At 39.1% G+C, this 16,478-nt stretch overlaps 1 pseudogene; it reads left to right on the forward strand.

Annotated features, from left to right (window-relative positions):
* Positions 1-13,690, forward strand: part of LOC150018945 (glutamyl-tRNA(Gln) amidotransferase subunit A, mitochondrial-like) — a 102,352-nt pseudogene extending 88,662 nt beyond the window's left edge.
* Positions 13,691-16,478: the final 2,788 nt, after the last annotated feature.

Genomic DNA, 16,478 nt, shown 5'->3' on the forward strand with positions numbered 1-16,478 from the left:
TCCTGTTTCTGTTTGCCTCTGTGTCCTGTCATGCCTGTTGCATTGGAAGGGGCGGAGCCTTAGGTATTCATCAGTACAGGGCAATCCGTTTCACCATGTCGTGATGCTGTGTGGGGGGGGAGGGGTCTGAGGGAACAATGCCACTTGCTCAGCACTTGCCCCTTTTCCAGGAAATTCTCCCACTTCTGTATGGGACTGGCAGCCCTCTAGTTGTTGCCCTGGCCATCTTCCCAGGGCGGGTGTGTCTGTGGATGTTCTAGGACCACGAGGCCCTTTAAACAAGCAGTCTCTACTGAGAGACCAGCAGTTTCTGCCTCTGTCCCACCCCCACTGGTTTGCGCAGTCAGAAGCAATGAGGCTTGATTTTCCCTGGTGTTGGGACTGTAAGCTGTGTGGTCTGGTCTGGTGCTGGGAGAGGTCCCCAGGTGTCCCTCCCCACTTTTTAAAACGTGTGACTGCACTTTTCACTTGTCTGTCGCTGCCGCCGCTGCTACCACCACCGCTGCTGCCACCACGGCACCATGTCCTCTCCACCCGGGCTCTGCCCCTCCTACCTGTCTGGATGAGTATTTATTCTTTATATCTTTGTTGGACTCCCATGCAGCTCAATTTTCTGGAACTTCTGGTTGTCTTTGGTGTTGAGGTAGTTGTATTCCTTCTTAGTTGTGGAGGGAGACGCAGCGTGTCTGTCTAAGCCTCCATCTTTCCTGGAAGTCTAATCAACATCTTAATACACAGTCAGGTCCCAAACCAAACATGTTAGTCTAAGATGATGCTTTTAACTCAGGAGGGGATTCCTGAGTCATCTTACTGTGAAATGGCAGAGGAAACACTTCTGCGAAAGGAAGCCATTGGAAATAGACAAGACTAACTTGGATATCCTTCTGCATTGCTCTGTGAGCAAGCCTTTTAGCTCCCCTGACCTCAGTTTTTCTGTCAGTAAGAACAGGGCTATGAAGGTTAAATGATTGTTTATGTAAAGAAGATGCTTCATTGATTTGCTCTTTCCATGGATGGCAACTTATCATCATGTAGGTTTGGTTCAACTGTCCTCCTTGACCATCAGTTTAATTGCTTCTTTCTCACATACCCCCATGCTCAAAACTGCTTCCCAACACATTATCCTGTTTCATTGCCTTCATAACATTTATCTCTGTTTGACATGATCTCATCCATTTACTTGTTACACAGTCTGCTGCCTGCATTAGAACGTAAGGTCTGAGAGAGCAGGAATCTCTTCCATTTTCTTCATCATTGCCTCTCCTATGTTTAAAGTAGTTTGGTATGTAATACATGCTTAAAAACCATTTGTTGAATGAATGCTGAATGACTTTCTAACTCTTTTCCCTCTTTAGCAACTGGCTGTGACAGTCACTTCAACTCTCCATCTTAGTTTCTTCATTTGTCACGGAAGCACATTGATCTAGATTACCAGCTGGCAACTGCAGCCTGTGTGCCAAACCTGGCCCACCACCTGTTTTAGTGAATAAAGTGTTATAGGAACACAGCCTCCTCACTTATTGACATATTGTCCGTGGCTGTCTTTGTGCTTCAAGAGCAGAGTAGAGTACTTGCAGAGATGGTATAGCTTGCAAGCCTGAAATAGTTACTATCTGGCCCTTTATAGAAGAAGTTTGCTAATTTCTGGTCTAGCTGAACTCTGAGACCTTTATACCCCTGATGCTCTTAGTCTCCTGTGAAATACCTACATAATGTTCACTGCTCTGTGTAATTACATATAGCCGATTTATTTTCTGGAGCTTCTTTGAAGTTTCATATTAGGTTGTGAATTGACTTTGGTTGTGGAGTTTATAGTAATAATATGTTCACTTCTCCATTACACTCTAGCCTTCTCCCCAAACAGATTTTAGCCCTAAATGCTATAATGGCTGTTCCCTTTTTCTTATTATCACCAACTTCAGTTCTAAGATGAGACAGCCATAATACTGTGCTTCCAGCATGCTTGGCCTTGAAATTGAGAATTTTTTCTAGCTGGTATTGCCCCAGCTTCAATGCACAAAATATCAGCTGAGGACTGGAGGTGGAGAGGAGAGTGGCAGGTTCCTTATTTCTCTGTGGAGACACTTCCCTTTTTAAGTTCCCTGCCCATGCAGTTCTACAAAGGACTGTGTTTCAGAAGTAAGGCAATGTGACATAACTGGGAGAACATGGGGTTGTGCTTCAGAGAGATTTTGGTTCATGTTCTGTATTTTCCACTTGCTAGTTACATGATTTTGGACTAATAATGTAATTCTTCTGCACCACAATTTCCTCAACTGTGAAGTGGAAGTAGATTGATTACAATCTCATAAAGGAGAGTGAAAAATGGTGATCATTTAAAAAATGTTATTTGAGCACCTGTCATATATCGGGCAGTAGTAAGCAAAACAGACAGTGCCTGTGTTCTTGTGGTTCTTAAGTCCTATTGGAGGGAGGGAGACAAATAAATATTCAAAATAATGATGAATACAATGAAGAAAAATAAAGCAGGGTAAGGGAATGGAGAATAATGGGAGGGTGTTATTTTATTTAATAGGACGGTCAGGGAAGCCCACTTCCTGGAGGTGTCATTTGAGTATAGAGACCTGAAGGAAGTGAAGGAGACTCAGGAATACCTGAAGGAATGGCATTCTGAGTCAAAGAGTCCACATGTGCAAAGACCTGGTGTTCAGTGAAGATCACACAGGCCATGGTGGTGGGCACAGGGAGGGACAAGGGAGGGATGGTGGTCAGATGTGAGGCTGGAGGAGTGGCTAGGACTTGGATCATTCAGGGCCTTGTGGGTTCTGGAGAGGATTCTATTCTAAAGGCATTGGGAAGCCACAGGAGGGTTTTGAGCAGTTTTGTGACATGATATGACTTATGTTTTAAAACAGCTTTGGCTGCTGTGTGGAGAGTAAACTATGAACTACTTTGTAAGTGCCTGTAATAATTTCTTGCACATAGAGGCTGCACAATAAATGTTGTATACCCACTATGGTACAACCTGTCTAAAGGGAATTGCCTGTAGCTGTAGCAAGAGAGTGTGAGGTCAGTTGGGAAAGAGGTCTGATTGCTAAAGGGTGGCAGAGGGAGAGCAACCTCCTCATGGGAAAGTGATTTCCATCTCAGCAGGCTCTGGGCTAGGAAGTGGGAGATGGATACTCCCACCTCTGGCCCACACTCTATCTCCTGGCCGATGAAACTATCCAGTTGCCTCCTTATCAGCCTCAGAGGCAATTAGGGGCACTCGGGCTGGGCTGGGGGTATTCGCCATGTTTAAAAACTGGATTATAAAATTGGAGATGATTACAAGTGCTTTAGAAAAATCACCTATAATTAGCCTCTCATATCTGCTCTCTGGGAAGCCTTCTTGGAGGCACTTGGAGGCACATAGCAGCGTTGGCAGCACTTTGGGCAGGAGGAGGTTGCTTGCTGGGAGAGCTGAGGGGATGACAGAGTAGAGTGTGAGACTGAAATCATTATGTGAGCTTAAAAAATAATCAAAACCCAGGGACAAGCAGCCCTACACCCTCAGTTATAGCAGCACCCAAGGGATATAAGGCTGGGGCTGGGGTGGGGTGGAGATGACTGGCCACAAGCTCACTCTCCTATGGGTTTAGCTTGTCAGCACAGGTCCAAGAGAACCCAACACCCTACCCCTGCCCACAGAGGATTGCCTACCTGCTCAGCCTCCCACCTCCTTGCAGGTGTCATTTCTCTACCTGACTTCAGAGTGCTAGAACCTATAGGTGGGATTTGCTGTGTCTCCTGCCCATGCAATTCTTGCTGGGGTGAGTGGAGAGGAATTCTAATAGGGTGACTGCAATTTCCGGTTTGTCTGAAACTAGGGGATTTTCCCGAATGTGAGAATTTTAGTGCTAAAACGGAGAAAGTCTCAGGCAAACCAGGACAAGTTGGTCACTCTATTGGGCTGCCTAGAGAGTGGGGGTTGCATCCTGTGGTTGTTTTTATAATCACTTCATTGAGATATAATGGCCAATGGACCATTTCAAGTTCAGTGGCTTTTATTCACAGTTGTGCAAGCATCATTAAAATCAATTTCAGAACATTTTCATCATCCCCCAAAGAAATGCATACCTATCATCCCCAAAAGAAACCTACTCCCCACTTCTGCCCCACTCCACCCCCTCCCCCAGCTTTCAGCCAGCATTAATCTGCTTTCTCTCTGTAGATTTTTCTCTTTTGGATATTTTATATAAATGGAACCATACCATATGTGGCCTTTCATGTCTGGCTTCTTTCACTTAGCAGAATGTTTTCAAAGCCCATTTATGTTGTAATATGTATCAATACTTCATTCCATTTTTTTTTTATTTTTTTTTTTTTTGGTTTTCCAATTACAGTTGTCCCATTTTCCCCCCATTTCTCTCCCCAACCCAGCCCACCCCTTCTCCCATAATTATATCCCTCCCCGTTGTCCGTGTCCATTTTTATAGCTGAATAATGTTCCATTGTATGGATATACCACATTTACTCATCAGTTTTTGGCCATTTGGATTGTTTCTACTTTTTAGTTATCAGGAATAATGCTGCTATAAACATTCACGTCAAGTGTTTGTGGGGACTTGCATTTTTAATTTTCTTGTGTAGATATCTAGGAGTGGGATTGCTGAGTCATATGATAACTCTGTTTAAGAATTTGGGGAACTTCCAGACTCTTTTTCAAAGCATAAGCATCATTTTACATTCTCACAGCAGTGTATGAAGGCTCTGCCTTTTCCACATTTTCACCAACTCTTGCTATCATCTGTCTTTTTTATTATAACCATTCTAGTGTGTGAGAAGTGATATTTTATTGTGTTTTGATTTGAATTGCCCTGATGGCTAATAATAGGGGCTATGCTTCATTCATGCTTATATCTGAGCACTAGGCACCTTGCTTGGGGAAAAATTGGTGCTTAACACATGATAGTTGGGTTCTAAGTACTAGAATTAATCACATCAGACTTCCATTGCTAGTGAGAGCTCGTGTACACACAGAGTGGGTGATTCCTCATTGGATTTAAGAAAGAGCCTAAGGAATATATATTGAGGGTCAAGACAGAGATGAAGGGGCCTTTCTCACTGGTATGGGACACAGTTTTGTTATTTAAAGACCATGTGTTTTGATATCAAACAGATGTGGGTTCAAATCTCTCTGCTGAGGCCTCAGTCCTCACTTTGTATCAGAAAAGCAGCAAAACAGGGACTTTTGAGACTAGAAAAATATAAAAAGGCCAGATTACGGAGGACCTTGTGTGATAAACTCAGTTTAGGTTTTATCTTGATGGCCCTTAGGGAACACTAAGATCCTGTAGGCAGGGCAGTGATTTGGATGGGTTTACAATTTAGAAGAGGACTCTGTCAGCAGCATGAAGAGCCGGCATAAAATGTGGACAGGTGTAAGAATGCAGGTAATATGTGATGGAGTCTGGACAGGGCAGTGAGAGAGAAGAGGGGATCATGGGGTGGTGATGGGTTAGACATTTCTGGAAAGTGACTCAATACTCTGAGGGTCATGGATGCCTTTGCAAATCTGATGAAACCCAAATACTTCTTCCACAGGAGTAAAGCACAGAAGATTTAGCATGTGAGCTTTGAGGTGGCACACTTAGCCCCCAAGCACTACTTTTAGAACCCAAGACCGTCCTCATCTCAGCTTCCCCTACCTGTCTTGCTGGTGGCTGCCCACAAATCACTTTTCCTCTCCCATCTTTGTCATACCAGATGATCTACAATTTTATTCCTCATCCTGAGGGCCTCTGCCTCCTAGTAGTAGTCCACAAGGATATTCTCTGTGGTTGTGGTGGAGGCAGGTCTGGGAGACTACCACCCAGGGGAGGACACAGGGAAGTGAGTCAGTATGTGATGTGAACCTGCTGGTGCTGGGAAACCAAATGTTATAAACTGTGTTGTTTGCTTTGTGGTTTTTATTAAATGTCTGTGAAGAAGAAATGCAGAAATGTATTTCCCACCTTATAAATAATGCATCTGACAGAGGTGGTCTGGAGAATTATTGCCTGCTATCTGGCTTTGTGTTTGTTTATAACTTTCTCAAGAGTTTGAATTATTTCAGAATTCAGATCCAAGCCTTTGGCTGAAAAATTTAGTTTGGTTTATAGGCAATATATCCCTCAACACGCTCCCTTGGTTGTCCCTGCTGCTCACTGCTACACATGCTGGGGCTGGGATGACTGAGATTTCCCCAACATCCTGAGACGTTTGTTTCTGCCAAGAGTTGCGTGGAGTTCCAGGGAGGTCAAGTGGCAAGGTGGAAACAGCATCTGCCTTCCTGCTCTTGCCTGAGACCAACCAGGGTGACCTGAAATGCTTTAGGCAAAGCAACTACCATTTCAAAGGTTTTACGCACTGGAAAACATAGTAGTGGAATAGATTTTTATAATATACAGGGACTTTTCTCCAGGTTGTCTTTGTTACTCAAAAACAATGATTCTCCAAACTGACTGTCAGTCCAAACAAGGCTGGCTGGGTAATAATCACCTGGGAACTTATTAAAAACACAAATTTTAGGCCTCCAGAAATTCTAATTTATGGGCTCTGGGCTAGCACATGAGAGATGTATCCTTATTTCTTTCTCTTTACTCATTTGCTATTTTTTAAACAAAATCTTTTTTTGAAGTAATTTTTACTTATTTATTTTTTGCTTTCTCCCCCAGCTAATTTGCTAAGGTGATTCCAATGTATTTCCAGGTTTGGAATTCATGCTTTCAGGAAAACAGTAGTGTATTTCAATTCAATTTTAAATGTTTATGAAGACTTTAGTATGTATGAGGTGTTTTATCCAATAAGATTTTTTTAAATGCAATTTCTGCTTTGTTTTACAGTCTGGTAATGGAGAAAGACCAGTAAAAACTAATTATACTCTAGTTTGAGAGATGTTATAATGAGCATATGTCACATGGCTCTCCCTGTGCATCTCTATCTTCATGTGGCAGTTTTCCTTAGCTTATAAGAACACCAGGCATATGTGTCAGATTAGGTCCCCCGTTAATGATCTCATCTTAACTTGTTTACACCTACAAAAACCCTACTTCCAAATAAAATCACTGTATCAATCATATACATATATATACATATATATGTATATATATTTTATATTCACATGTTTGTATTTACACTATATATCATGTATTACATAGTATGTAGCATATATTACATAGTATATACTATGCTATTGTATAATAGAAAGAGAGGCTTAGTTTAAGGACTTGGCTCAAGGGATTACTTGAAGGTTCACAGGTTACTTCTGGTTACAGAATGTAACCTTATTTGGGAAGTGTGGGGACTGGCAAGTCCAAAATCTGTAGAGCAGAAGACTAGAGGTTGGAAATTCAGCTAAGAGTCGATGTTGCAGTCTCAAGTCCAAAATCCATAGACCGAGCCAGCAGGCTGGAGAGTGAGACAGGATTTCTATGTTACATTCTTAAGGCAGAATTCCTTCTCCACAAAACCTATTTTTGCTCTTTAGGCTTTCAACCAATTGAGTGAGACCCACCCACATCTGCTTCACTTAAATTTAACTTATTATAAATGTTAATCGCATCTACAAAACACCTTCAGTGTAACATCTAGACAAGTGTTTGACCAGCAACTTGGGCACCAAATTCTAGCCAAGTTTACACATAAAATTAACCACACAGTCACATTCACAGGTACTGACGACTTCTGTTTAAACATGACTTCCTGAAATCCTACAAATAGGACAGTAAAGCAGAAGAGAAGTATTATAAACACATCTGGATAATGTGAACTGGAGAGGAGTCAATGGCAGACTGGAAGACTTAAAACATTATTGAAAACGGAAAGTCGATGAAGAAGCATTAACTAATTTAGCCAAGCAAAGGAAAATGCAGTGGTACAGCCTTGCTGCCTGAAAGGGCAACTGTAAGATGTGAACATTTCCATGCAGGTGAGAGGGTCAGGGGCCAGAAAGCTCAGAAATAAAAGGGAGCACAGTCAGTGAAGGTGTGGAGCTAAAGATGTGCTGTGGGTTTCCTCCTCTCTACCAGCCCTGGGGATACCTCAGCAGTAAATGGCAAAGTACTGTGAGGAAGCCTCCGTAGACAGAGAGTGATTATGACTCAATGAGGAGAAGAAAAAGCAGCTCAGAGCAGAAAGGGTCAGGTGCCACTGTTGGCAGAGGGCCCTCAGCGGTGCTCTATGCTTTCAGCCCACTGCCCTGGGTGCACCATGAGCCCTCTGAGCCCCCAACATAATTAGTGAGCAGTGGATAAAAAATAGTTGTTTCAAAGAGAGACCAGTTGAAGAAGGTGAAAGTGTAACTATTTTATTATAGAGAATAAATATTGATGGAGAATTTATGAGAAAAAATAAACATAAATAGGATTCATTTTTTAGAGTATACTTTATTTATTATGCTATTACAGTTGTCCCAATTTTTTCCCTTTTCCATCCCCTCTGCCAGTACTCCACTTTACTCCAGCAACCCCAACCCCCTTAGTTCATGCCCATGGGTCATGCATATGAATCTTTTGGCTTCTCCATTTACTATTCTTAACATCCTCCTGTCTATTTTACACCTACAAATTATGCTTCTTAATCACTGCACCTTTTTCCCCATTCTTCCTCTTCACCCTCCCCACTGATAACCCTCCTTATGATCACCATATCTATAATTCTGTTTCTGTTCTGGTTGTTTACTTTGTTTGTTTTGTTTTTGTTTAGTTGATAGTTGTGAATTTTTCATTTTACTGTTCATAGTTTTTATCTTTTTCTTAAATAAGTCCCTTTACTATTTCATATAACAATGGCTTGGTGATGATGAACTCCTTTACCTTTGCCTTGTCTGGGAAGCACTTTGTCTGCCCTTCCATTCTAATTGATAGCTTTGCCAGTTAGAGTAATCTAGGTTGTAGGTCCTTGCTTTTCATCGCTTTGAATACTTCTTGCCAGTCCCTTCCTGCCTGCAAAGTTTCTTTCGATAAATCAGCTGACAGTCTTATGGAAACCCCTTTGCAGGTAACTCTCTGATTTTCTCTTGCTGCTTTTAAAATTCTCTCTTTATCTTTAACCTTTGGCATTTTAATTATGATGTGTCTTGGTGTGGTTCTCTTTGAGTCCAACTTGTTTGGGACTCTCTGTGCTTCCTGGACTTGTATGTTTATTTCCTTTGCCAAATTAGGGATGTTCTTTTTCATTATTTTTTCAAATAAGTTTTCAATTTCTTGCTCTTCCTCCTCTCTTTCTGGTATCCCAGTGGTTTGAATGTGGCACTTTTGGAGATGTCCTAGAGTCTTCTTATACTATATTCATTTATTTTGAATTCTGTTTCTTCTTTCTGTTCTGGTTCAATGTTTATTTCTTCCTTATGTTCCAAATTATTGATTTGAATCCCTGCTTCCTTCCTTCACTGTTGTTTCCCTGTGGATTTTCCTTGATTTCATTCTGTGTAACCTTCATTTCTCGTGTTATGTTCTTACTGTACTCAATGAGTTCTCTGAGCATCCTGATCACCAGTGTTTTGAACTCTTCATGTGATAGGTTGGCTATCTCCATTTTGCTTAGTTCTTTTTCTGGTGTTTTGTTGTGTTCTTTAATTTAGTCCACATTTCTTTGTCTCCTCAATTTGGCAGCCTTGCTGTTTGTGTTTCTGTGTATTAGGTAGAGTATCTTTGAATCCCTGTCTTGGCACACCTGCTAAGTTGTAAGGGGTGGAGCCTTAGGTATTTGTCAGTGCCAGGGGTCCCATTTCACCATTTTGTGGCACTATATGTGGGGGAGGAATCAGAGTGGGAACAATGCCGCTTGCTTAGCACTCGCCCATTTTCAGCACTCTCCCCTTTTCTAGTCACTTTATCCACTTCACGTATGTGACTGGTGCCCTCTAACTGTTGCCATGGTGGTGTTTCCCAGAGTGGGTGGGTTTGTGTACATTCTTGGACTGTGGAGGCCCTCTAAATGGACTCTCCTGAAATATGGGCAGTTTCTTCCACCACCCCAACCCCCACTGGTTTTCACAACCAAAAGTTATGAGGCTTTATTTTCCTGGTGCTGGACACCTGGGCTGTGCGGTCTGGCCTGGGGCTGGGATTGCTCCCCAAGAGTCCTTCCCAGCTTTTATCCACCACATGTGAATGTGGGACCATCTGTTCTGCCAGCTGCATCCACTACCTTGCCATCACTGCCTCCCCATTGCCATACCACCCTGGCTCCCCATCTCCACCCCTCCCACTCATCTGGATAAATATATCTTGGTTGTGGACTTCCATACAGTTCAATTTTCCAGAAGTTCTGATTGTTTCTGTTTTAAGAGTAATTTTGATTCTTCTTATGGTTGTGTGAGGAGGCAAAGCATGTCTACCTATTTCTCCATCTTGACTAGATGTAAATAAATATGATTCTTCATAAGTTAAATATAACTACTAGGAACATAAAAATAGAATTCAGGATTTTCAAACCAGCAGAAGAAAATTGTATTCAATGAAAGAAGAAAGGAATAAAGAAAATAGATAAGTAAAATATAATAACTATAAATTAGAAATAAGATAGCTAAAAATAAATACTAATAAAATTAGTTACTTAATTTGTGTTATGGATTGAATTGTGTCCTCCAAGAAAAGATAAAATGAAGCTTTAAATTTTCATACCTCAGAATGTAACCTTATTTAGGGACAGGTTTGTTGCAGATGTAATTAGCTAAATATATATGAGGTCATACTGGAGTAGAAGGAACCCTAACTCAATATAACAAGGTCCTTATAAGAAGATAGCCATATGAAGAGTGAAGACAGACACAGGCATAAGGCCATATGATAGCAAAGGCAGAGACTTGAACCACCAGCTGCAAGACACGCAATGCCAAAGGGTGCCAGCAAACTACCAGAAGCAAAGAAGAGGCAAGGAAGGATACTCCTAGGATTCATAGCTCAATTTCAGGCTTCTAGCCTCTGGAACTGTGAGACAATACATTTCTACTCTTTTAAGCCACCCAATTTGTGGTATTTTGTTATGGCAGCCTTAGGAAATAAATTCAGTTTGTAGTAGATTAAACATCAATCAAAAGTCAGAGACTCACAGATTGACTTTTCTTTTTTTAATGCAATATTCAGCAACATGTCTTGTAAGAGGACATTCCAAATATGAAAGGTGGCCAGAAAATTTAAAAGAAAATGAAAGAATGGAAAAACTATGAGACAATTTTGTATCAAATAAATCTAGGGAAAATTTTTCATATCAAACAAAATTGAATTCAAGGCAAAATATAATAAAGAGAGATGTTTCTTAAAAGAAAACAAAATCAGAAAGCTATAACAATTATTAACATATATATCCTCAAACTATTGCTTCCAGATGTAAAATGTAACAGCATAACTACAGAGAGAAACACATACAAATTTTAATTAGAGCTTTTGTGCAACCACCCAAGAGAACAAGCAGACAAATAATAACCAATGATACAGAATATTCAAATGACGTGATTTGTGAACTTGAAATAATAATTATATGGGAAGTGGGAAGAACTTTACAACATCAACCAGTAAGTGGAGAAAGCACATTTTTTAGCACATTTGAATACATTAAGCTCATAGAACATTTAAACAATTTACCATTTACAAGATCACCAGGAGAGCTTCAATACAGTCACCAAGAGTTAACATTATACATGTTATCTTAACACAATGGGTTAAAATGAGAAATCATTGATAAAAATCTTTAAAACTTTGTACATCTGGAAAGTAAAATAAAATATCTTGTACATCAGGCATATTACTAAGTAAATCTTGGGTTAATAAAAAAATATAGTGGAAACTATAAAATATTTGGAATTGAATGAGAATGAGAAAAGCGCATGCCAGAATTTAAGAAACGCAGATAAAACAGCCTTAACAATAAAATTTTTAACTTTGAACACATTTATTAAAAAAAAACAATTGAAAACAAAGGAACTAAGGTTTTAACTTGAGTTTAGAGAATGAACAATAGAGCAAATACAAAAGTAAGAAAACAAAAGGGCAGTGTTCAATAAACAAGTGGACTACAGCAGCAGCAACTACAAAACAGATAAGAATAACCACACCCTTTGTCACCTGGCCCCTGGGCATGAGGACCATGCTGAGCTGGGCCCTCTGAGAAGTGAGTGAAATTGGCTGCTGAGGGCCCAGAGAGGTTTCTGTGGCACTGAAATAAGGCCAAATTACTCCAATCGAGCTGTCAAAAGTGTGTCTCCCTTATCAAGAAGACCAAGTTTTTAAATGCTTATATTACTGTATTATAAGAAGTGGCCTTAAAGCAAGCTGAAGAATCAGAGAAAAGATATAAGAAAGGTCACTCACTGGGGGAGTTAGATGGGATTCCTGTTGTAGTAAAAGACAACTTTAGCATGTCTGGCATTGAGACAACATGTGCATCAAACATGTTGAAAGGTTATGTACTACCTTATAACGCCACAGTAGCTCAAAAGTTGTTAGATCAGGGAGCTCTTCTAATGGGAAAAACAAACTTAAATGAGTTTGCTATGGGATCTGGAAGCACAGATGGTATATTTGGACCAGTTAAAAATCCCTGAAGTTATTCAAAACAGTATAGAGAAAAGAGAAAGCAGAAACCCCATGGTGAGAATGAGGATTCAGAATGTCTTATAATGGGAGGAAGCTCAGGAGAGTGTGCAGCAGCTGTATCAGTGTTCACATGCTTTGTGGCTTTAGGGGAAGATAAAGGAGGATCAACCAGAAATCCAGCTGCCCACTGTGGGGTTGTTGGTTTAAAAGCAAGCTATAGCTTAGTTTCTCATCATGGTCTCATTCTGCTGGTAAATGCAATGGATGTGCCCAGAATCGTAACCAGATACATGGATGATGCAGCAGTTATGTTGGGTGTACTGGCTGGGAATGACTGCAAAGATTCTACCACAATACAAAATCTTGTTAAACCATTTATTCTCCCCAGCTTGTCAGCTGTGAGCAAACTATGTATGGGAATTCTGAAGGAATATCTTGTATGTACCAGAATTCTTAAAGGAAGTACAATCTCTTTGGTCCAAAGCTGCTAAACTCTTTGAGTCCAAAGGGCCAAAGCAACTGAAATGTCCCTGCCCCACACCAGTTATTCAATTGTTTGCTACCATGTATTAAGTACATCAGGAGAGACATCAAATATGGCAAGATTTGACAGGCTAGAATACGGTCAAAGATTTGACATTAATGTGTCTACTAAAGCCATGTATGCTGCAACCAGGTAAGAAGGCTTTGATGATGTGGTGAGAGGATGAATTCTCTCAGAAAATTTTTTATTTAAAGAAAACTATAAGAATTATTTTGTCAAAGCACAGAAAGTGTGATGACTCATTGTTAATGATTTTGTGAACATTCTAAACTCTGGAGTGGATGTTTTGCTCACTCCCACCACCTTGAGTGAGGCAGTACCATATGTGGAGTTCATCAAAGAAGACAACAGAACCTGAAATGCCCAGGATGACATCATTTTTACACAGGCTATAAATATGGCAGGATTGCCAGCAGAGAGTGTCCCTATGGCCATCTCAAGTCAAGGATTGCCAACAGGACTACAGTTTATTGGACGTGCGTTTTGTGATCAGCAGCTTCTTAAAATTGACAAACGGTTTGAGAAACAAGTATAATTTCCTATTATTCAACCTCAGGATATCATGGATGATTGTTCAACAGTCTTTTAAAATGAAAAGTTAGCTTCTGTTTCTCTAAAAGAGTAGTTAGTGATAAATATATCATGCAAATTAAAATGACTTAAAGATTTTATGCTCTAGAAAAGTCAAGTGATCTTGCTAAGTTCTTATAACTTGATTCATTGTCAACATAATCATTCCTTGGAATCACATTTTAAAATTATTTTAACATAGTTAATTATAAGTATTTTTCCAGCATTTATTAAGCATCTGCTAAGTGCCAAGTACAGGATTTCTACTATAGCACAAGATATACGTTCCTGAAAAATGACACATTTTGAAAAAATGTTTATTAAAAAGAACAGAGCTAAACAAGATGAACCCAAAGAGGTCCACACCAAGACACATCATAATAAAAATGAAAAAGTTTAAAGACAAAGAGAGAATCTAAAAAGCAGCAAGAGAAAAGCAGTTAGTTACCTACAAGGGAGCTCCCATAAGACTGTCAGCTGATTTCTCAAAAGAAACTCTGAAGGGACTGGCAAAAAGTATTCAAAGTGACAAAAAGCAAGGACCTACAACCAAGATTACTCTATCCAGCAAAGCTCTCATTTAGAATCAAAAGAGCTTACCAGACAAGAAAAAGCTAAAGGAGTTCACCACCAAACCGGTATTATATAAAATGTTCAAGGGTCTTCTTTGAGAAAAAGAAGATGAAAAATATGAATAATAAAAATGGCAATAAATACTTATATATCAATTGAATCTAAAAAACAAAATAAACAAATAAGCAGAATAGAGAATGTTTTGATTACTGACAGATGGGAGGGGGTTGGGGGCATATGCAAAAAAGGTAAGGGAATTAAGAAGTACAAATTTGTAGTTACAGAATATCATAGGGATGTAAAGTATAGAATAGGAAACAGAGTAGCCAAAGAATATATATGCATGACCCATGAACAGAGATGATGGTGGATTGCCTGAGGGAGTGGGTGTGGGAGGCTTGGTGGAGGGGGGCAAGGGGGAAAAACTGCTACAACTATAATAACATAAGAAATAAAATGTCATTTTAAAAATAAGAAAAAGAATAACCACACCAAAAACTGGACATTTGAAAAGATTGCTAAAATGTATTAACCTCCACCAAAAAGTGACCAAGTGGAAAAAAGCAGATATACAAAATTCAGAATTAAAAAAAAACAGACACAGACATTAAAATAATAATAAAAGAGTATTATTAATAGCCATTCACTAATAAAATAAAAACCAAGATAAAATATATTTTAAAATTTATTAAAACATTAAAAAATTTATAAAAATATAAAATATAAAACTGGCCTAAGAAAAATTAGAAAATATAAACAGATTAATAACAAAGATATCAGAGTGCTTAACAACAAAAAAAGACACACACCACTATCTCTAGGGAGGAAAATACCTAGATCATTTATTCTTCAGATGCTATTTCAAAAACAAGGTCCTCCATTCTAGAACAATTTGCTTCAGAGAGTCAAGAAAGAATAAAAGCTACCCAACTCATTTTATTAAATTATTATTAGATTAATTCCAAATCCTACTAAGAATAGAAGGAAAGAGCATCTCTTTTTCACTTATCGATACAAAAAAATCTTAAATAAAATATAAGCCAACCTAATTCAACAAGATCGAAAAAAAGGAATATATCATGATTAAGTAAGATTTACATCAGTAATATAAAGATTACTTGACAACAGAAATCATTGAATATAATTTACACACTAAAGCAAAGGAAAAAAATTAAATGATTTCTCGAGATTTTTTTAAGTTTTGCATATATTTATGATAAAAATCCTCAGAAAAAAATTAAAGTAAACTGCTTTAAATTAATAAACAATCTCTACTCAAAATGTACAGCAAACATCATACTTAACAGAGAAGATCAGAAATTAGGCAAAGAGTGTTCAATATTATCATTTCTTGGTGTCCTAGCTAATGGTACACAAGACTTATAATAATAATAACAGTGACAATAACAGGTTTTAAGAAGTGAATGAAAGTGATGAAACTGCTCTTATTTGCAAATTATATGCTTATCTATGAGGAATGCCAATAGAGTCAAAGACAAACTGTAAGTCATAATAAGAGTTCAATAAGATGGCTGGATACAAAATCAATCTATGTAAATTTGTAGAATATCTGCAGACCTCTAATAACTACCTAGAAAATAGAAAATAAGATATTGTTCACAGTAGTAAGAAAATATATAACATATCTAGGAAATGAACTAATAAAGAATTCACATGCTTCTAAGGACATAAATTTAAAACTTAAATACTTAAAAGTTTGTTTCAAAGACATCAAGATGAATAAATGGAGAGCTCTATTTTTACTGATACAAATCTATAAAATCAATGGAAACCAGGACTTTTGGTCAAGATGGCAGAGTAGGTAAACACTTTGCACACTTCATCCCATGACCGCATCAAAATTACAGCTAAATTATAGAACAACTACACCTGAGAACCACTTGAAGACCAGCTGAACAGAAGTCCTATAACTAATAATATTAAAAAGAAGATGCATCCAGACTGGTGGGGCATAGATGAAAACCAGGCTGGTCCTATAACCACATGCGGTGATTAAGAATCCAGAGGGATATCTGTGAAGTCCCCCCCTGAGGAGCAAGGAGCCCCAACCCCAGATTGGTCTCCCCAGCCCAGAGCAACAGTCTCAAGAAGAGATGTCCTCTTATGGCTCTGAAAATCAGCAGGGACTCAGTCCAGGTGAGACAGAGGGCTGTTGTATACTGAGGCATCTTCTTAAAGGGACCAAGCACAGATTCACTCATTCACAAACACTCACCCTAAGCTCTGGTAAAGTAACAGCAGGTCATAAA

Source organism: Furipterus horrens, unplaced genomic scaffold (assembly GCF_987537825.1).
Source record: "Furipterus horrens unplaced genomic scaffold, mFurHor1.1.pri manual_scaffold_2, whole genome shotgun sequence".
Taxonomy (NCBI): Eukaryota; Metazoa; Chordata; class Mammalia; order Chiroptera; family Furipteridae; genus Furipterus; species Furipterus horrens.